This window comes from Panthera leo, chromosome D1 (genome assembly GCF_018350215.1).
Source record: "Panthera leo isolate Ple1 chromosome D1, P.leo_Ple1_pat1.1, whole genome shotgun sequence".
Lineage (NCBI taxonomy): Eukaryota > Metazoa > Chordata > Mammalia > Carnivora > Felidae > Panthera > Panthera leo.
In genome coordinates this window covers 4,661,047-4,682,109 of record NC_056688.1, presented here as the reverse complement: position 1 = coordinate 4,682,109, position 21,063 = coordinate 4,661,047, and the positions used below count along the sequence as shown (strand labels likewise).

Here is a 21,063-nt window from a genome sequence, read left to right as displayed (position 1 = left end):
AGTTGCCACAACTAAACACTGTTGATGAGCACAGATTGTGAAATCAATTGAGAACTTCCCCATGTTTAAATCCTAGCTCTTTCTCATATGAGGTTTATGACCTCAAATGAGACACTTAACCTCTCTAAGCCTCAGTTTCCCCGTCTATAAGATGTGGATATGAATGGTGCTTTCCCGGGACACAGGGATGGCTCAGTCGGTTAAGCCTCTCTGACTCTTGATTTTAGCTCAGATCATGATCTCATGGTTGGTGAGTTCACGCCCCATGTTGGGCTCCACGCTGACAGTGTGGAGCCTGCTTGGAATTCTTTCTCTCTCTCTACTCCTCCCCATGCCCTCATGCGCTCTCTCTCTCTCTCTCTCTCTCTCTCTCTGGGTCTCTAAATAAATAAATACATACATACCTACCTTAATAAAAGAATGGTGCTTTCCCCAGGAATATTACAAACACTCCATATCTTCTTATATTACAAACACCCCATATCTTCTAAAATTACAAACACTCCATATCTTGCATAAAGTGCTTAGCACAGTGAAATGGAACTTTAATAGTGCTTAGTAAACAGTTACTCTTATTACAGGAAACCTGAAGGAGCCTAGCAGGTGTCAGGCACTGCCCTGAGCCCTGGGGAGACAGAAGGCTGAGACAACATCCTTGCTCTCCAGGATCTCAGATCTCCAGGGCAAGACAGAACATAGAGGCAGGGCAAGCATCCTGGGTATGCAGTCTGTACAGCCTTACAGAAACCCATGCTCAGGAGGGCCCCATGCTTCATCTGCTGCTCTGCCATTGCCTTGAATCTCTTAAATGATTTCTGAACATGAGGCCTCACCAATTCTGCAGCTAGTCCTCTATGTAGGGGATGCACCTCTGGCAGAATGAGAGATCAAGCATACGGGAAATTACAGGAGGATGTTTTACTCCGCCTACACAGGCAAAGCCTTCTCTCAAAGGTGTTGACATCCCATAGTCCTAGCTTACATGTATGTAAGCATTCTCAGCAATGTGGCAGGAAGAATTTTTTTTTTCTAAGTAGGCTTTATGCCTAGTGTGGAGTCCAACGCTGGTCTTGAATTCACAACCCTGAGATCAAGACCTGAGCTGAGATCAAGTTTAACCAATGGAGCCACCCAGGCACCTCCATTAGCAGGAAAAATTTTGGTAGATTTTCTTTAAAAATAGTTCTTGGGGTGCTTGGGTGGCTCAGTCGGTGAAGCATCCAACTCCTGATCTCGGCTCAGGGTATGATCTCACAGTTCCTGAGATCAAACCCCACATGGAGCTCTGCACTGAGAGTGTGGAGACTGCTTGGTATTCTCTCTCTCCCTATCTTTCTGACCCCCCCACCAAAATAAATAATAAACTTAAAAAAAACAGGTAGTTCTCAAATGTCAGTCCCAAGAACAGTACTGAAGTTTTCCATAGTTAAGTTTCCACTGGTCCATAGAAAATTGAGAAAAATTATGAATGATGAAATAGATATTCTATAAGCACCTCTTTTAAAGGTTGTATACTTTATATGTGTCACAATTCACTTTCTAAATTATGTTAGTCTTGGGGCACCTGGGTGGCTCAGTCGGTTACGTGTCTGACTTCGGCTCAGGTCATGATCTTGCAGTCTGTGAGTTCAAGCCCCGCGTCAGACTCTGTGCTGACAGCTCAGAGCCTGGAGCCTGTTTCAGATTCTGTGTCTCCCTCTCTCTCTGACCCTCCCCCATTCATACTCTGTCTCTCTCTGTCTCAAAAATAAATAAATGTTAAAATTTTTTTTAAAAAATTAAAAAAAATTATGTTAGTCTTATATTCGTGTGTGTGTGTGTGTGTGTGTGTGTGTGTGTGTGTGTGTTTAAATATTTCTTACCAGGGAAAAAAATGGTAAACTTATTGTGCCTAATTTTTGGTCATTTTACTATAGATGAAATCCCAGAGACTGGGATGACTAATTTAAGAACACCACAGTAGCTTTTGTTCACAAGTAAAGTGGTAATTTGAAGCAATTCTCTGAATAATTTAAGTCCCTTCAACTGCACTGTGAAACCAAAATAGGTTTTAGGGTCATGCATTTGCCAGCTAGCTACACTGGCTAAAATGATGAGGAATCAGCTATGGCTGGATGCAAACCACACAACTCCATGGACCCATGTCTCTCTGCTGCAACAAATGCCTATAAATACAGATTGTATCAGTTAGTTTTTGCCATGTAACAAATTATCCCAAAACTTAGTGGCTTAAAATAACAACTATTTATTTAACTAACAGTTCTATAGATTGGCAATTTAGGTTGGTCTTAACTGGATGGTTCCTTTGGTCTTGGTTGGACTCACTCATGCATTTGCTGCTAACTGCCAGGTCACTAGGGTGCTGGTTGGTCTGGGATAGCCTTCATTTGGGACAGCTCCTCTCTGTCCCATGAGATTTCATAAGCCAGTAGGCTAGCCCAGGCTTTTTCACATGGTGCCTGGGCAGGGCTCCTAGTCACTAAAATAAAGCACATAAGACTTATTGAGACCCACGGTCAGAACAGGCACATCACCAGTGTGCCACATTCTGTTGGTACATAACAAGCTACAAAGGCAGTTCATGTTCAAGAAGAACATGGAAGAGTGGCAAGGTTGCACTGTAAAGGGACATGCATATGGTGCCTGGGTGGCTCAGTCAGTGAAGCATCTGACTTTTGATGTCAGCTTGGGGCATGATCTCACAGTTTGTGAGTTTGAGCTCTGTGTCAGGCTCTGTGCTGATAGTGTGGAACCTGCTTGGGATTCTGTCTCTCCCTCTCTCTGCCCCTTGACCACTTGCTCTTTCTCTTTCTCTCTCTCTGAAAATAAACAAGAAGAAGAAGAAGAAGAAGAAGAAGAAGAAGAAGAAGCAGCAAAAGAAAGAAAGAAAGAAAGAAAGAAAGAAAGAAAAAGAAAGAAAGAAAGAAAGAAAGAAAGAAAGAAAGAAAGAAAGAAAGAAAGAAAAGAAAAGGGACATGCATGCAGAATGTGTGAATCACTGAAGCCATTTTTTTTTAAATATCAACTGTCTTAGTCCATTTGGGCTGCTGTAACAAAATGTCATACACTGGGTCGTTTGTAAATAGTAGAAATCTATTTCTCACAGTTCTGGAAGCTGGCAAGATCAAGACACAAGCATGGACACATTCTGGTGACCCCCCTCTTCCTGGTTCATAGCCAGCACCTTTTCACTGTGCCCTCACATCGTGGAAGGGGTGATGGAGCTCTGTGGGGTCTCTTTTATAAGAAGAGTGATCCCATTTGTGAAGATGCCACCCTCATGATCTAACCACCTCCCACAGGTCCTACCTTCTAATATCATCATATTGGTCTTTAGGATGTCCAGATGGGAATTTTGAGAGGACACAAACATTTAGAGGATAGCTTCAACCTACCAAGCAGTTCAAATGCCATTACTACCAACCACAGTAGCATGAGAATCTCCCTGTCACCAAGACTGCCTCACCGACAGTATGCCAGGAGAAACTTACACACACGTATTGTACCGTCAGCAAAGAAGCAACAGTCACATAAAGTTATACAATCTGTGTTTTCATCTACATAATCAGAACAACCCCTGTATATTGGGAAGTTCGGTACACCAACAGCCAGCCGTGTGTCCAAACCAGTAAATCGGGAGGTCCTTGGTGCCTCCCTTTGTCTCAACTTCCATACCCTGTCAGTCACCAAGTTCTGTAAATTCTCCCTCCTGAACAAACATCAGATCCTTCCTTCCTGTCATCCCCGTTCCTCCTGTTTCACTTCAGCTCTCATCATCTCTCATGGTGACGATGACACTTCTCCCTAATTTGCCTACCCCCCCCCACCATGTCCTCATCCTGAATCTAGTTGCCTTTCATTCACTTAACAAGCCTTTATTGAATGCTCATATCATGCCAAGCACTCTGCTGGTGGTGGCAGATACAACAGGAAATAAGGGAGCCCATAGTTTGCTAAAGGAAAGAAAAAAAGACTTAATTTATTAGTCAGGGTAGGTCATGTGCTGTAGTGCATAACCACAAAATCTCAGTGGCTTAACCCAATAAATGGTGACTTAGGAATCCAGGTCCCTCCCATCATGTAGCTCCGCCATCAAAAAATCATTTACTTTCATCCAGGTGGAAGCCATATGGAGCCATAGAGGAAAGAGCAGAAGGATGGCGTGAGGTAGTTTATGGCCATGCCTGGGAAGTGGCATACATCATTCCCACCATATTCCATTGGCTGAACTTGGTCACATGGTCCCAAGTTCAGCACAAAGGAGTCTGGGAAATGTAGTGTTCCTACATGCTCAGAGGAGGAAAGATTGCTGGTGAGTAGTATAACCAGTCCTTTCTTCAGTGGATGATTGTCATGCATATAACTGGGAAGTATGGCATCCTAAGGGAACCAGGGGAGGGTCTAATGTATTTAATATATCTTTGGATTCAGGAAGGCAGAGCAGTGGGCTAAATAATGGCCCCCGAAGATCCAAGTTCTAATCCCTGGAGCCTCAAACCTAGTACCTGGCAGAAAGGACTTTGTAGATGTGATTAGGTTAAGGGTCTTGAGACAGAGAAATTGCTCTGGATTATCCAAGGGGGCCCTAACTGTAATCATGAGTGTTCTTCTAAGAGGTAGATGGAGGGAGATTTGACCAGGGAAGAGAAAAAGGAGATGGGATGACAGAAGCAGAGATTGGAGTGATGTTCTCTGAAGATGGGGGAAGGGTACACAAGCCCCAGAAACTAAAAAGCTGGGAAAGGCAAGAAAGAGATTATCTCTTGGAACCTCCAGAAGGAATCATCCTGCCAACACCTTGATTTTAGCCTGTTAAGGTTCAATTTGAACTTCTGGCCTCCACAAATATAAGAGAATAAAGTTTTCTTACTTTAAAACACTGAATTTGTGGTAATTTGTGACAACAAGAGGAAACTAATAAAGCAGTAATGCCTACACTGAGTTCCAGATAAGGATCACTCACTAGTGAGCTAAGCAAAAAGACTGGAAGGCAGGGCTAGAAGTGGAAGTTAAGGCTGAAGGGTAGCAAGGTCCAGATCCAACAGGATTTGGCAGGGAGGAAAGAGAGGGGAGGGGGGCAGTGAATTTAAGCCTGAGGGCACCAGCAAGCCATTGAAGCAGGAGTGACCTGACCAAGATCTGCATTTTTGCACGATGACCCCACCGACCCCATTGGCTCTGCAGAGAGAAGATCAGGGGAGCCAGTGCTGGCAGCAGAAGACAGTCATTTGCTTTATCCCAGGAGAAAAGTAGAAAGGCCATAATTCAGGGTCCTGGCAACACGTAGTGGAATCAACAGGACTTGGTGATGTCCCGCCTCTGATAAGAGACATCCACTCCATCACCAACACCAGCTGTACCAACTCTGATGGTTAATGGTACCTGCAGAGGACATAACCTCCTTAGCAACCTATCCGGAATAGAGACACACTAGGGAAGTCTAAAGGAACAGGAAAGGTGCCTGTGAAGACCAGGTGCTATCCATTGGATGCCTTCTTCCAAATCCTGTAGTTGCCATGACCATCATGTCCTTTGTAATTTGAGTAAAATAGTTACAGCACCATCCCCATATACAGGGAAATCCAGCATTAACCTTCATCACCACCCACACCACAATCAAGGGATTTCTATTTCTCCTAATTACTTCTGACTCTGATTTCCTGCTTCTCCTTGTACAGCTATGCTGATGTGCACTCCACAGAGATATCCCCAACCAATGGGTGAGCTGGGGCTGAAATCCAACCTGCACTGTCCTGGCAAGTCATGTACTCTTGGTGTATACAGAAAATGATTTGATGCTTGGCATGGGCAGAACTTGGAGCTTTTGAGGAGAAAAGCAATAAAGACTGGCAATAAAGGTCAACTAGGGGGTCAGCTGAAAGTGTTTCAATGCCTTGCCTTCACAAGGACTCAAGACTGCTTCCTATAATAATGGTACCTTGTCTAACAATGTAAAACAAAGAGAGACACATCCATTCAGATTTGCATCTTATGCAGATCACTGTCCAGCCAATCTGGTCCTCATCACCCATATGGGACCGAGAAAAAGCCAACCAGTCGGAGCTGAGAACGTCTATACCAAGTCCTGTGGGGAATCCCATTGGCCTCCATGCACAGACAGGATCAAACAGTGCTGGGAAACAGAAAGGGAAAATGGATATGATTCCAGAGAGAAGCAGAAGCAAGACAAAAAGAAACTTAACTACCTTATTGATGGCTTTCTGGATCCCGAGATTTGGGGGTTCTCTGTGCTACTACTGAATCTTCCAATAAAGTCCTCCTACCTTCCTCCTATTTTTGCCCAAATTAACGCAAGTTGATTCCTGTTATAATTCTGACCTGGATACTGTGTGTCTAGTTTCTTTCTTCAGGCCTTCATCACATCATCACCAAGTGTCACATTTTGTGTCTCTCCTCCCCAACGCCATGAGTTGGCCAGATGGAGAGGAGGAGGAGGAGAGGTCAGGGGAAGGCAGGGGTGGGGAGAAGAGGCAAGAAGAGGGGAGGAGGAGGGGGGAGAGAGAAAGGTGTCATTGCATACATACGCAGAGACGTAGAAAAGTGTTCATTATAGCATTGTTTGTAATAGTAAAGGACTGAAAACAACCTCCGTCAGTGAGAGAACTGATAGTCTCCCGGAGAAATCTCTCCATCAGTGAGGTATTGGCCAAACAAGCCACAGTAACTCCATATTGGAATACTATACAGCAGTTAAAAAGAATGAGCAGTGAAAAAAAGTTCTAGGGGTGCCTAGGTGGCTGTCAGTTGAGCATCTGAGTCTTGATATCAGCTCAGGTCGTGATCTTGCCATTCATGGGATCAAGCCCTGCATAGGGGTCTGAGCTGACAGCTCAAAGACTGCTTGGGATTCTCTTTTCCTCTCGCTCTGCCCTTCCCCCACCTCTCTCTCAAAATAAATCAATAAAAAAAAATCGAGAACTCAGTTTAAGCATTACTGCCTTACTTACATATTTGATAAATAAATATGTTTATATTCTATATATGTTATAAATTATAATAAATCATAATTCATATTATTATACATCTAAATGTATTTTATAAAAACATGTAATAAATATACTGTCAATTATTTATTAAAATATATAAAATATATATTATATATTATATATTTCTATATATTATAAAGTATATTTATTATACGAATGTGTTTATATAAATAACACAAATATGAAACTTAGAAATAAACTTATATTGATAATATACATAATATACATGTATTATATATAAATACATACTATGTGTGTATATATATCAAATGATCTTCAATTAAGATATAATTTTTTTAAAAAGCAAGGCAGAGATACAAGCACACTAACTTTTAATTTTTTTAATGTTTATTACGTTTTGAGACAGAGAATGAGAGGGGGAGGGACAGAGAGAGGGAGACACAGAATTCGAAGCAGGCTCCAGGCTCTGAGCTGTCAGCACAGAGCCCCGCGCGGAGCTCAAACTCATCAACCTCCAGATCCTGCCCTAAGCTGAACTTAGACGCTCAACCCACTGAGCCACTCAGGCGCCCCAAGCATACTTACTTTTAGAATGCACAGACTATTTCTTGGAAGATGTACTAGAAGAAGTCGTGACCCTCACAAACAGGAAGGGTGGAGAGGCATGTTGTTCTTCCCTGCATGCTTCTGTGTGCTGTTTTTTAAACCATCTATATATGCTTCAACTATTCCAGCAAAGTAATTGATTAAAATGTTTTTAAAAGCACCTCCGTGATGGATCCTTGACCTTGACTAGACCATTTCCCTTCCTTGGGCCTCGTTTCATTCACCTGGAAAACAGGTCAGCAGAATTCAATGCTCTCTAAGGTCCCTGCTCCAAAAACCGCTTGCTAATTGCTCTGGCATAACTTTCAAATGAAAGCAGTGGTTGTCCTAGCGTTCCATAGCAGCACAGGATGTTACCATCATAATATGAAATGGCTTTTTCTTTATTAGAGTTATCTTTGGAATCCGGCGAGTTAAAGGATATAAAATGAATCATAAATAACATATTTGCAAATCATGTAGAATAAGATGATTTTTTACAAGAGGCACATTTGGGCACCTAATCAACCCCACACCCTCTGCAGAGAAAAGTCCTCCGTAGCCTAGCCAGAGATGGATGAAGATGCCTGACCCAGGAGTATCCAGTCAATTATAATGCTGACTAAAGCCAATTAGATTTGTCCTCAAGAACTTGAGCTAAGAAAACCCCGGAGGGGGGGAGGGGGGAGGGGGGGGAGGGGGGCGGGTAATCCCATTACCTTAATGCTTAGGAACCAGAGGAAGTTGCATGAGAGCAGGAAATGTACAATCTTCCTCGTGCTGTATGCCCAGTGCTTACCACCACTCTGGCACATACTAGGTGCTCAATAAATATTCGTTGAGGGGTGCGGGGATGGCTCAGTCAGTTGAGCGTCTGACTCTTGGTTTCGGCTCAGGCCATGATCCCAGGGTCATGGGATGGAGCCTCGCGTTGAGCATGGAGCCTACTTGGGCTTGTCTCCTCTTTCCCTCTGCTCCTCTCTTCTGCACTCTCTCTCTCAAATTATATATGTATGTATATATATATGTATACATATATGTGTATTCATATGTGTATATTTATACACACATATATATGTGCATGTGTGTGTATATATACACATACTAGTTGAAAGAAAAACTAATCACCAGAGGAATGGTCCATAAACTCTGACAGCTGAAGATTCCCTGGTACCACCCAGTTCTTTTTCCTTTGAGACACCTAGATTTCTAGATTTTCTTGGAATTTTGTGGGATTTTTATCTTTCTTTAAAAACCCACTTCCACCTAAGCTAATTTGAACAGATTTGGGGTTCTTTCATCCAAAAGAGCCCTAATACGAATATTCTTTGTTTTCTCAAAACACAAATAATTTTTTCCCCTGAGATTCCTTTCTTTTAACTAAATCCCATCAAAATTCATAGTAACATGTTCCATGGTTCAATTCCCTGCAGCAAACGTGTGTTGAGCTAGAAACTATGTGAGACCTGAAAGATGAATGGGGCTTAATCCCTGCTACCCGGACATTACATTCAGATACAGAAAGGGAGACATACAGTTAAGTCTTTCAAAGAGAAGATCATCTGAAACAGAAGGTTTAAACAGTGCACTGTGGGTGTAAGTGGGAGAAAGAGAGCAATATCCGGGAAGACTTCACGGAGGAGACGACCACAAAGATGGGTTTTGAAGAATGAGCAGGATGTTTAGGATAAGGGTTAGGTCATCCTTGCACCACCACTTCAGCGAGGGGCGGGTGGCTCACGCTTGCGACGCTGCTCTGCGTGGGAGAGGGTTTGCGCACGCGCCACGCCCCCATCGCCTGGGAGGGGCTCGCGCATGCGCCCCTTCTGCTCCCCATATCAGCGATGTAGCAGTGATGTTCCTTTTAAGTCAGGGGTTTTCTGTGGTGCCTGGCTGGCTCAGTGGGTTAAGCGTACCATCTTGGCTCAGATCATGGTCTCTCCGTTTGTGGTTTTGAGCCCTGGGTCGGCCTCTGTGCTGATGGCTCTGAACCTGGAGCCTGTTTCAGATACTGTGTGTGTGTGTGTGTGTGTGTGTGTGTGTGTGTGTGTGTGTGTGTCTGCCCCTGCCTCACTTGCGTTCTTTCTCTCTCTCTCTCTCTCGCAAAAAATGGCGTACCTGAAAACATTTTAAAGCAGAGGTTTCCTGGATGGCTCTTTTCACTTTCATTCCTGAAGAAGCAGGCATCTGTCTCGTCCATCGTTCTTTTGTTGTCGTTGGCATAGGTGACTACATATACCACATTTCCCCAGCCAGCATCCAGGACGTGTAGCATTTCTTCCACCGGCCGGACACCTCTCATCCGGTGTGACACTGCATTCCTCTAGCGCGTCCCACATGCTCCCGGAAACTGGACTGTAACTGTGGACAGCAGCACTGTCCCATCGTCTTCTCATGGCATTTCAGGAGGCTCTTCATTCACATCTTCTCTTATTTTTCCGCTAGGCCGCTTCTAGGACCCCTGACAGGGAACCTGAAGCAGTGAGGGATCCAGGAGCAGCCCTGCTACCGTTTGGCTCCCACAAAATGGTCGCCTTAGAACTCTTTATAGAAGAGGAGAAAAAAACCACCACCACGGCCACCACCACCGTTTCATAACCCTGCAAAGAATGTGGAGACGACCACCACCCACCCCCAAAAGGAAACTCTGGCAGGGTACATGTATACAGTACCTATGGTGTTGATCAAGTATTTTGGATCAATAAGTGAGGGTGTATTGTTGACTGGTAAGTGTAAATCTAAATCCCTCAGAGGGGATTTTATTCTCCGAGGTCGCCCCAACCTAAATTGTTGGCCCATGGGGAGATCTGTTGTCCCTGTTGGTTGTATTGATGTAGTCTCTTTGGACCAGTGAATTAAAGCTCCATAGGGTCTTGTCCTATTCCCGCCTCTTCACAGGAAGGTCCACTTCACCCATTGGAAGAGACAGTAAAACCCTCATGTGGCCATTCATATGAGTCACTATTTAGGGAACAAGTGATTATGCTACCTTTGCATGGTCAGGATACCACTGCCTTTACACTAATGTCCCTGGGCAGGCAGGGCCTCCAATACTAGAAATGTTAGAGGTGATGTGATTGGTAAACAGGCGAGGTTTGTGTTCCCTGAGTTCCTTTTACTTCTTTTCATCTTTCCTTGATTTGCTGTGTTTCCTAAATAGCTTTTTTCACTTTCAGAGCTGAAGAAGCAGTCATATGTTATGGTTAGGGTTAGGATTAGGATTAGAGTTAGGGGTTAGGGTAAGAGTTAGGTCACATTTGCACCCCCCCCCCTTTCAGTGCAGGAGGGAGGCCCTCATGTGCCTTGCCACCCCTCCGCATGGGAGGGGGTCACCCATGCGCTGGGCCCCCCCCCCCCTCCGCAGGGGAGTAGTGATGCCACTATTTCATGTGTCATTTCATGAATGCCTCTTTTCACTTTCACAGCTGAAGAAGCAGGCATCTCTTAAGGTAAGGGTTATGGTTAGGATTGCCGTTTGTGGTTAGGGTAAGGGTTAGGTCATTCCTGAACCCTCCCTTGGAGTGGGAGGGGGTTCACCCATGCCCCCCTGGCCCCCTTCAGTGGGGGAGGGTGTTAACGTATGAGCTTCGCCCCTCTGGCGCAGAAGGGTGTTCACGCAGCACACAGCCCCCCCTTGGGGCAGAAGTGTGTTCACGTATGGGCACCACACCCCTCGTGGAGGGAGGGCGTTTGCCCATGTGCCCCACATCCCTGGGTGCGGGAGGGTGTTCACGCATGCGCGTAATTCCCCCTCCGCGTGGGAGGTGGTTCATGCATGTGCCCCGCCCCCGCCCCCCCCACCCCCCTCACCCCCGCTGTGCCAGAGGGGTTCACCTGTGCACAGCATCACCCCTCAGCGAGGGAGTAGTGATGCCACTGTTAAACCTAATATTTCCTGGATGACTGTTTTCACTTTCACAGCTGAAGCAGCCATCTCTTAAGGTAAGGGTTAGGGTTAACATTACTGTTAGGGGTTAGGGTAAGTGTTAGGTCATGCTTGCAGCCCCCCTTAGGGCAGAAGGGTGTTCAGGAATGCTCACCCCCACCCCTCAGCGAGGAAGATGGTTCACGCATGCGCCCTGCCCCCTTCTATGTGGAAGGGTGTCACCCGTGCACAGTGCTACCCCTTGGGGAGGGAGTAGTGATGCCACTATTAAAAGTGATGTTTCATGAATGGTTCTTTTCACTTTCACAGCTGAAGAAACATGCATCTCTTAAGGTAAGGGTAGGGTTAACATTACCGTTAGGGGTTAGGGTAAGGATTAGGTCATGCTTGTTCCCCCCTCCGAACGGAGGGTTTCACGCATTACCCCTCCCCCCTCGGCATGGGAGGGTGTTCACCCATTCCCCTGTCCCCGCTTCAGCTCAGGTGGTGATGACCTATGCTCCCTGCCTCCTCAGCGTGGGAAAACATTGAGGTATGCATCCTGCCCCACTTTGGCGGGGGAGGGCGTTCACGTATGCACCCCAAACCCTGAGCGCAGGAGGGTGTTCATGCATGCTCATGCCCCCCCCCCCTTGGCGCAGAATGTGGTTCACGCTTGCGCCCCGCCCCCCTCTGTGTGGGAGGGGTGACCCATGGGCCCTACTCCCACTTCCGCAGGAGAGGGTGTTCACCCATGTTACCTGCCCCTTCAGCGCGGGAGAATATTCAGGCATGTGCACCACCACCCCTAGGCGAGGGAGGGCATTCACGCATGCGCCCCGCCCCAGGCGAAAGTGAGTTCACTCGTGCACACCCCACCTCGGCCAGAAAGATAGTTCATGCATGTGCCCCACGTCAGCGCAGGAGGGTGTTTACACATACACACAGCCCTCCCTTGGGGTGGAAGGAGGTCACCCGTGCAGAGTGCCACCCTTCAGCAAGGGAACAGTGATGCCACTATTAAATGTTACATTTCATGAATGGTTCTTTTCACTTTCACAGTTGAAGAAGCAGGCATCTCTTAAGGTAAGGGTTAGGGTTAGCATTACCATTAGCGGTTAGGGTCAGGTTTAGATCATGCTTGCACACCCCCTCGTCGCTGGAAGGTATTCATGCAATATCACCGTCCCTCAGCGAGCAGGAGAATAGTCACTCACACATGCACCCTGTCCCCTTCGGTGCGGGAGGGCATTCACACATGTGCCCCAACCCTTTCGGCTGGGAAAGGCATTCAAGTATTCGCACAAACCGCCCACGGCAAGGGAGGGAGTTGGCGCATGCGCTGTGTCCCTCTGGGCCTGGGAGGTGGTTCACTCATGCACCCCACCCCCTCAGCGAGAGAGCGTGTCACCCCTGAACGGAGCCACCTCTCAGCGAGGGAGTAGTGTTGCCACTATTAAATGTGACATTTCATCAATGGTTCTTTTCACTTTCACAGCTGAAGAAGCACGCATCGGTTAAGGTAAGGGGTAGGGTTAGCATTACCTTTAGGGGTTAGGGTGAGGGTTAGGTCATGCTTGCTCCCCCCCATCAGTGTGGTAGGGTTTCACGCATTACCCTGCACCGCTCCGCAGGGGAGGGAGTTCACCCATATTCCACTCCCCCTCTTTGGTGAGGTAAGTCGTTTTGCCTTGCGTCCTGACCTCCTCACTAAGGAAGGGCGTTTGTGCATGTGCCCAGCCTCACTCAGTGCGGAAGGTGGTTCACGCATGCACACAACACACCCTTGATGAGGGAGGGCGTTCACGCATCTGACTTGTACCCTTGGGCAAGGGAGATGATTCAGGCATGTGCCCCGGCCTCTCTCTGGCACAGGTGGGTGTTGACCTATGTGCCTTACCCCCTCAGCGCTGGAGGGTGTTCGTGCACGCTTCGCCCCCTAAGCAGGGGAGAATATTAACACATGTGCCTGTCCCCCTCGGCTGGGCGGGGGTTCACGAATGGGCACCACACCTCCTTGGCAAGGGAAGGTGTTCTAGCATGCGTCCCACCCCATTTGGCTCAGGATGTGGTTCAGGCTTCCACCTCGCCCCCCCCACCCCGCCCTTCAAGCGTGAGAGAGTCACCCACGCACAACGCCACCCCTCAGGGAGGGAGTAGTGATGTCACTATTAAATGTGATGTGGGGCGCCTGGGTGGCGCAGTCAGTTAAGCGTCTGACTTCAGCCAGGTCACGATCTCGCGGTCTGTGAGTTCGAGCCCCGCGTCAGGCTCTGGGCTGATGGCTCGGAGCCTGGAGCCTGTTTCCGATTCTGTGTCTCCCTCTCTCTCTGCCCCTCCCCCGTTCATGCTCTGTCTCTCTCTGTCCCAAAAATAAATAAAAAACGTTGAAAAAAAAAAAAAATTTAAAAATAAATGTGATGTTTCATGAAACATTCTTTTCACTTTCACAGCTGAAGAAACACGCATCTCTTCAGGTAAGGGTTAGGGTAAGGGTTAGGTCAAGCCACCTCCCTCTGGGCATGGGAGGTTTTCAAGCCTTAGCCCGCCCCCCTGCACCCGACACCACTTTGGCACATGAGGGTGTTGAGCTATATGCCTCAACCTTCACCGCAGTAAAGTATTCATGCATGTGCTCTGCCCCCCCGCCCCCCTTCAGGAGGTAAGGTCTAGATGTATATGACCCACACTCCTCGGTGCCAGTGGGTGTTCACGCATGTGCACAGGCACCCTTCGTGGCAGGAGGGTGTTCATGAGTGCGAACAACCCCACTCAGCAGGGGAGACTCTTCGTGCATCCACACCTAGGTGAGGGAGGCGGTCACGCATACAGACAGCTCCACCTCCTGGCGGGAGGGTGTTCAAGCATGCGCATAACCCCCCCCCCCCCCCCCCCCCCCCCCCGCCCCAGGCAAGGAGGGCGTTCTCACACGAACACAGCGCCCCCTCCTGGCAGAAGTGTTCACGCATGCGCACAGAGCCCCCTTGTGATGGAAGTGTTTTCACATGTGCACACAGGCCCCCTCGTGGTGGAAGGGTGCTCACGAATGCGCAAAATCCGCTTCACCGAGGGAGTGCTTTGTGCATACACCCCATCTGCCTAGGCGCGGGAGGTGTTCACGCATTCGGACAGCCTCCCTCATGGCGGGAGGGTGTTCACACATGCGCACAATCCCCCTCAGCGAGGGAGCGGGTTCGGGCATACGCTTCATATGCCTAGGTGCGGGAGGCATTCACCCATGCAGACAGCCCCCCTTCCTGGCTAGAGGGTTTTCATGCATGTGCACAAACCCCGGCCAGGTAGGGCGTCGGCTCATGCGCACAACCCCCACCCCAGGCAGCCAGGGAGGAAGTTCGCACATGTGCACAGCTCCCCCTAGTAGCGGAAGGGTGTTCAAACATGCGCACAACTCCGCTGGGTGAGGTAGGGAATGTGCGCATGCGCACTACCACCCCCCCCCCCCCCCCGCCAAGGAGGAAGTTCGCGTATGTGCACAGCGCCCCCTTGTGGCGGAAGGGTGTTCACACATGCCCACAGTGTCACCTCCTGGTGGAAGTGTATACGCAAATGCACAAATCCCCGTCAGCGAGGGCGTGCTTTCGCCCATACACCCTACCCCCATAGGTGTCGGAGGCGTTCACGCACCTGGACGCACCCCCTCTTGGCGGTCAGCCATTCACACATGCGCACAAATCCTGCTCGGCGAGGTATGGCGTCTGCGCATGTGTACACCCACCCCACCCCGAGCCATGAGGGCGTTTGCGCATGTGCGTAATGGCCCCTCGTGGCGGAATGGACTTCACGCATGCGAACAGCGCCCCACAGTGGTGCAAGTGTCTTCACACATGCCCACAACCCTCCTCGGGGAAGTACAGTATCTGCGCATGCGCACAACCCCCACTCAGCCTGGGAGCACATGTGGGCATGCGCCCCACTCCCCTTGGCGCCGGAGGGTTTTCATGAATGCGCACAGTGCCCCTGGTGGTGGGTGTTCATGCATGTGCACAGCGCCCCCTCATGGTGGAACGGTGCTCACAAATGCGCAAAATTCACTTCAGCTAGGAGTGCGTTAGCGCATATGCCCCGTCCGCCTAGGCGCAGGAGGTGTTCGCGAATCCGGACAGCCCCCCTCGTGTTCCCGCATGTGCCTTACTAGGTCTCCTTGGAGCGGGAGGGTGTTCACTCATGCACAAAGTGCCCCCTCGTGGCAGACTGGTGTTCACGCATGCGAACACCGCCCCATGGTGGCAGAAGTGTGTTCACACATGCCTACAACCCCCTCAGCAAAGTAGGGCATCTGTGCATGCGCACAACCCCACCTCAGCCAGGGAGGGTGACTGTGCATGTGCCTGACATCCCGTAGCACGGGAGAGTGTTCACACATGCGCATAACCAGCCCTTAGCCAGTGAGGATGTTTGCACGAGTGCACACCACCCCCTCATGGCAAAACATTTTCATGAATGCGAAAAACCCCCCTCAGTGAGGCAGCCCGTTTGCACATATTCCATGCCTGCCTATGCGCAGTAGGTGTTCACCCATCTGGACAGCCCCCTCTTGGCAGGAGTGTGTTCAAGCACGCGCACAGCTCCCGCTTGGAGAGGTAGGTCGTCTCCACATGTGCACAACCCCACCTCAGACAGGGAGGGCATTTCCACATGTGCAAAGCGCAACCTCGTGGTGGAATGGTGCTCACGCATGCGAAAGCACCCTATGGTGGCAGAAGTGTGTTCATACATGTACACAACACCTCTAGGCGAAGTAGGGCATCTGTGCATGTGTACAGCCCCACCACAGCCAAGGAGGGTGTTCGCACATGCGCAACGCCCCCCTCGGGGGCGGAAGGCTTTCGCGCATGTACATAGCGCCCCCTAATGGAGAAATAGTGTTCGCGCATGCACACAGCACCCCCTCGTGCCAGACCTGTGTTCCCGCAGGCGCACAGCGCCCTCTCGTGGCGGAAGGCTTTCGTGCATGTGCATAGCGCCCCCTGATGGCGAAATAGTGTTCGCGCATGCGCACAGCTCCCCCTCGTGGCAGAAGGATGTTCCCTATGCGGTGGAAGGGCGTTCACGCATGCGCACAGTGCCCCCTCGTGGCCAAATAGTGTTCGCCCATGCACACAGTGCCCCCTCGTGGTGGAAGGTTCGCGCATGCGCACAAAGATGCTGGGCGAGGTAGGCCGGCTGCACATGCTCACACCCCCCCTCACAGAAGGGAGGCTGTTCGTCCGTGCGCACAGAGTCCCTTCGTGGCGTAAGGGCGTTCGCGCCTGCGCACAGAGCATCCTTGTGTAGGATGGGTGTTCTCACAAGTGCACAGCGCCCCCTCGTGCCGGAAGGCTTTTGTGCATGTGTATAGCGCCCCCTCTTGTCGGAAGGGTTTCGTGCAGACAAACCACGCTGGGCGAGGTAGTCCATCTGTGAATGTGCACACCCAGCCTCAGGCAGGGAGGATGTGTGTGCATGTACACACCCCCTTCAGGCAGAGAGGCTGTTCGCGCATGCGCACAGCGCCCCTTCGTGGCAGAAGTGCATTCGCCTATGTGCACAGCACCCCCTCGTGGCGGAAGGGTGTTCACGCATGCGCACATCCCCGCTTGGCAAGGTAGAGCATTTGCACATGCGTACAACCTCCCCTCAACCTCAGCGGGGGAGGTTGTTCGTGCATGCACCTCACACCCTTCGGCGCAGGTGGGAGTTCACACATGCCCGGAGCAACCTCTCGGTGAAAGAGGATGTTCGGAAACGTGGCCCACACCATTTGGCCCAGGCAGTTTCAGGCTTCTGACTTGCCCCCCATTGGTGCGTGAGTGGCTCTCCCATGCAGAGGGCCACCGCTCGGGGAGGGAAAAGTGATGTCACTATGAAATGTGATTTTTCATGAAAGGTTCTTTTTACTTTCACAGCTGAAGAAACACGAATCTTTTAAGGTAAGGTTTACGGTTACATTACTATCAGGGGTAGGGTAAGGGTTAGGTCAAGCCACCTGCCCCCTGCGCATGGGAGGTTTTCAAGCATTAGCGCTTCCCCCTTTGGTAAGGGAGTATGTTCAGTCATTCTCCTGATTCCACTTTGGCACAGGAGGGTGTTGAACTATGCGCCTTGCCCCGTCACCGTGAGAGATTATTCACACATATGCTCCGTCCCCTTGGGAGAGGGATGGTATGGAGCTATGTGCCCTGCACCCACCAGTGCGGAGGGTGTGGCACACGTGCAGAGCTACCTGGTGTCTGTAGTGTGTTCACGAAAGCGCACAAACCCCCAAAGCAAGGGAGAGTGTTCGCGCATATGCGCTGCCAGCCTGAGCTTGGAAGGTAGTCACACATGCCCACAGTGCCCCCTCATGGCGGGAGGGTGTTCACATACGCGCACAGCTGCCCTTCGTGGCGGAAGGGTGTTCTTCAATGTGCCCAATCTCCCTCAGCGGGGAAGCTGGTTCCTGCATATGCCCCGCCCCCCTAGGCGAGGGAGTCTTTCACTCATCTGGAGAGACACCCTCATGGTGGGCGCGTGTTCACGCATTAGCACAGCGCCCCCTCGTGGCGGAAGGGTGTTCACATGTGTGCTCAACCCGCACCTGTCAAGGTAGGGAGTCTGTGCATGTGCACACCCCCCCTTCAGCCAGGGAGGATGTTCACGCATGCGGACAGTGCCCCTTCCTGGTGGAATGGTGTTCACACATGTGCACACCCCGCTTGTTGAGGTAGGTCCTCTACGTATGCGCCTAACCCCCCTCAGCCAGGGAGGGTGTTCACGCATGCACAGAGAGCCCCTCCGTGGCGGCAGGGTGTTCACGCATGCGTACAATCCACCCTCAGCAAGGGAGGTCGTTCATGCATGCGCCCCACTCCTCTCAGTGCGGAAGGGTGTTTGTTCACGCACGCGCAGAGCACCTCCTCCACCACGGAGGATCTTCGCAAATGCGCCCCGCTCCGCTTGGCTCAGGCGGTGGTTGAGGCTTGCGCCTCGTCCCCCTTTGGGGTGTGAGAGGGTCACCCTTGCACAGCGCCACACCACTGGGTGGGAGTAGTGATGTCACTATGAAATGTGATGTTTCGTGAATGTTCTTTTCACTTTCACAGCTGAAGAAACACCTGTCTCTTAAGGTAAGTGTTAGGGTTAGCATTACCATCATGCATAGGGTAAGGCCTAGGTCATGCTTCCTCCCCTGGGGCACCAAAGTTTTTCAGGCATTAGTGCATCCCCCCTTTTGACAAGAGGGGGTTCACGCATGTGCCCCTCCTTGGTGAAGGAGGTGTTTTCGGTTGCGTCGTTGCCTCAGGGAGGGAGTGGTGTCACTCATGCACTCAGCCCCACCTTGACGGGGGAGGGGGTCACACATGCACCCTCTCTGCCTCCTTTCATCAAGCGACGTAGCGGTGATGTTCCTTTTAGGTCAGACTTTTTTTTTTTGCAGTGTGTAGGTTGCTCAGTGGGTTAAACGTCTCACTTCAGCTCAAGTCATGGTCTCATGGTTTGTGGGTTCGATCCCTGGGTCGGCCTCTGTGCTGATGGCTCTGAACCTGGAGTCTGCTTCAGATACTGTGTGTGTGTCTCTCTCTCTCTGCCCCTTCCCTACTTGTGTTCTTTCTCTCTCCATCTCTCTAAAAAAATGAAGCTAAAAGCATATAAAAGCAGCTCCATAGGTCTTCTTGTCTCTTATCCTATTCCCGCCTCTTCATGGGAAGGTCCATTTTACCAATTGGAAGAGACCGTAAAACCCTCGTGTGGCCATTCATATGAGTCACTGTTTAGGAAATAAGTGATTATGTTACCTTTGCACGATCAGGATACCACAGCAGTTTCGCGAATGTCCCTGGGCAGGCAAGGCCTCTAATACTAGAAATGCTAGAGGTGATTTTATTGGTAAACAGGTGGGGTTTGTGTTCACTGAGTTCCTTTTACTTCTTTTCATCTTTCCTTGATTGCCTATCCGTGTTGGGTCAACAATTGGTTTGATAGTGACTTTACAGTTAGGTTATTTTTTATCTTATTGTTAACTATCTGTAGTCATCTGCTCTGATAGAATTTTATGCAAGGACAAATATTTCTTGTTGCACATACTAACATTATTGCTTCTATTGTGAAATTCACCTGGTCATAACTAAGGAGTTGGTTGTCTATTTCTGGTATTCAGATCTTAAGGTCATATACCAATGCCTGAGCCGTACTATGAATGTTCATCACTGCATCCCTAACAGCCGCCTACAGTACACGAGTCATATTTTTCACCCTTCTAGGACAGCCTCGAGACACCTACATTGGCGATGTAGGGGTGTCACACTTGCACCCCCCCATCGGTGTTGGAGGGGTGTCATGCTTGCACCCCTTCTGTGCCCCTTCATCGGCCATTTAGATATGTCACACCTGTGCCCCTTCTTCAGCCGTGTGGGGCATCACGCCTGTGCCCCTTCATGGGCTATATAGGGGCAAGCCGCCTGCTCCCCTTCATGGACTATGTAGGGGTGTGCTGCCAGCACCCCTTCTTGGTCCATGTAGGGGTGAGCTGTCTACACCCCTTCATGGGCCATGTAGGGGTGTGCCACCAGCACCCCTTTATGGGCCAAGTAGGTGTGAACCTCCTGCAACTCCACATCGGTGTCCTGTATCCTTGCATTGGCGTTGTGGGGTGTGCTGCCTGCAAACACGCATGGGCGTCTTGCAACCCTTCATTGGAGATTTGCAGGTGTGCCGCTTGCCCCCCTTCATCAGCAACTTGCACCACTTCATTGGTGTTGCAGAGGTGTGCCACCAGTATCCCTTCATGGGCCATGTAGGGGTGAGCTGCCTGCACCCCTTCATGGGTCCTGTAGGGTTGTTCTGCCAGCACTCCTTCACGGCCACTATAGTATTTGTACTTACTGTCTGTGGTTTTAGGGATCCACCTGGGGTCTCCGGACATATCCCCATGGATAACAGGGGGCTTCTGTAGTCATGTTCCTCTGTATCACATCCCCCCACACAACCCTTGTCTCTGGATAAATCTCTTAGGATCAGGAACCACTTTTCCTTGTACTTTCCTCTTAGTGGAAACATCTTGCCTTTGCTTAGCATGGCTGCTTTGCTCTCTCCGCTGTCTCCTGGAGGCTCCCTTACCCTTGCAGCGCTCTCCACTCACTGCTTTTGGGTGTGCGGTCTGTCTCCTGTCGCAGTTGTGCACAAATGGTAATTTGTACCTGGAGTGGCCTCAGGAAACTGCCTCAAGATGGGACTCTGGGACTGGACTGCTCTTCTCTCTGGTGGACATACAAATAACTTCCTTGTGGGCAGAAGTGGATACTGGTCGTTGGAAGCAAGAGGTGATTTCACACTTGCTCACGTTACCACCAGTGCTGGTACAGAGTGATGGAGGACAGCATGCTGGAGGATAGAGGGTGGAGTCGTCACTGTGGCCATGGGGGGCAGTTACAGAGATTGTTCGGGGTCAGTTTTGGGTATCTGAGGTATACACAGGGAGTAGGAGAGATTGAAAGCAAGGGCGAAACATCAGAAAATCTATGGCCTCATAAGGGGAGTATCTTGTGTTTTGTTGCCAAGAGAAGCAGCTCCCCCGGACCCCCATTGGAGGGAAATAGTCTTACCCCACCCCCAGAACCCCTAGAGAAAAGGTTTCAATGGCTTCACCTAAGACAATACCGTCGTGAC

General features: G+C 49.8%; 1 long non-coding RNA gene across 3 annotated transcripts in view; it reads left to right on the top strand.

Moving 5' to 3' along the window:
* Nucleotides 1–17,072: 17,072 nt before the first annotated feature.
* LOC122199995 overlaps nucleotides 17,073–21,063 on the top strand; it is a 195,042-nt gene continuing 191,051 nt past the window's right edge. For 2 of the 3 annotated variants that reach the window (XR_006193693.1, XR_006193691.1), the window contains exons 1-3: nucleotides 17,073–17,220; nucleotides 17,325–17,348; nucleotides 18,501–18,524. This is a non-coding gene — a long non-coding RNA (uncharacterized LOC122199995). The remainder of the gene's footprint in view (nucleotides 17,221–17,324; nucleotides 17,349–18,500; nucleotides 18,525–21,063) is intronic. The other variant, XR_006193692.1, reaches the window with a different exon arrangement.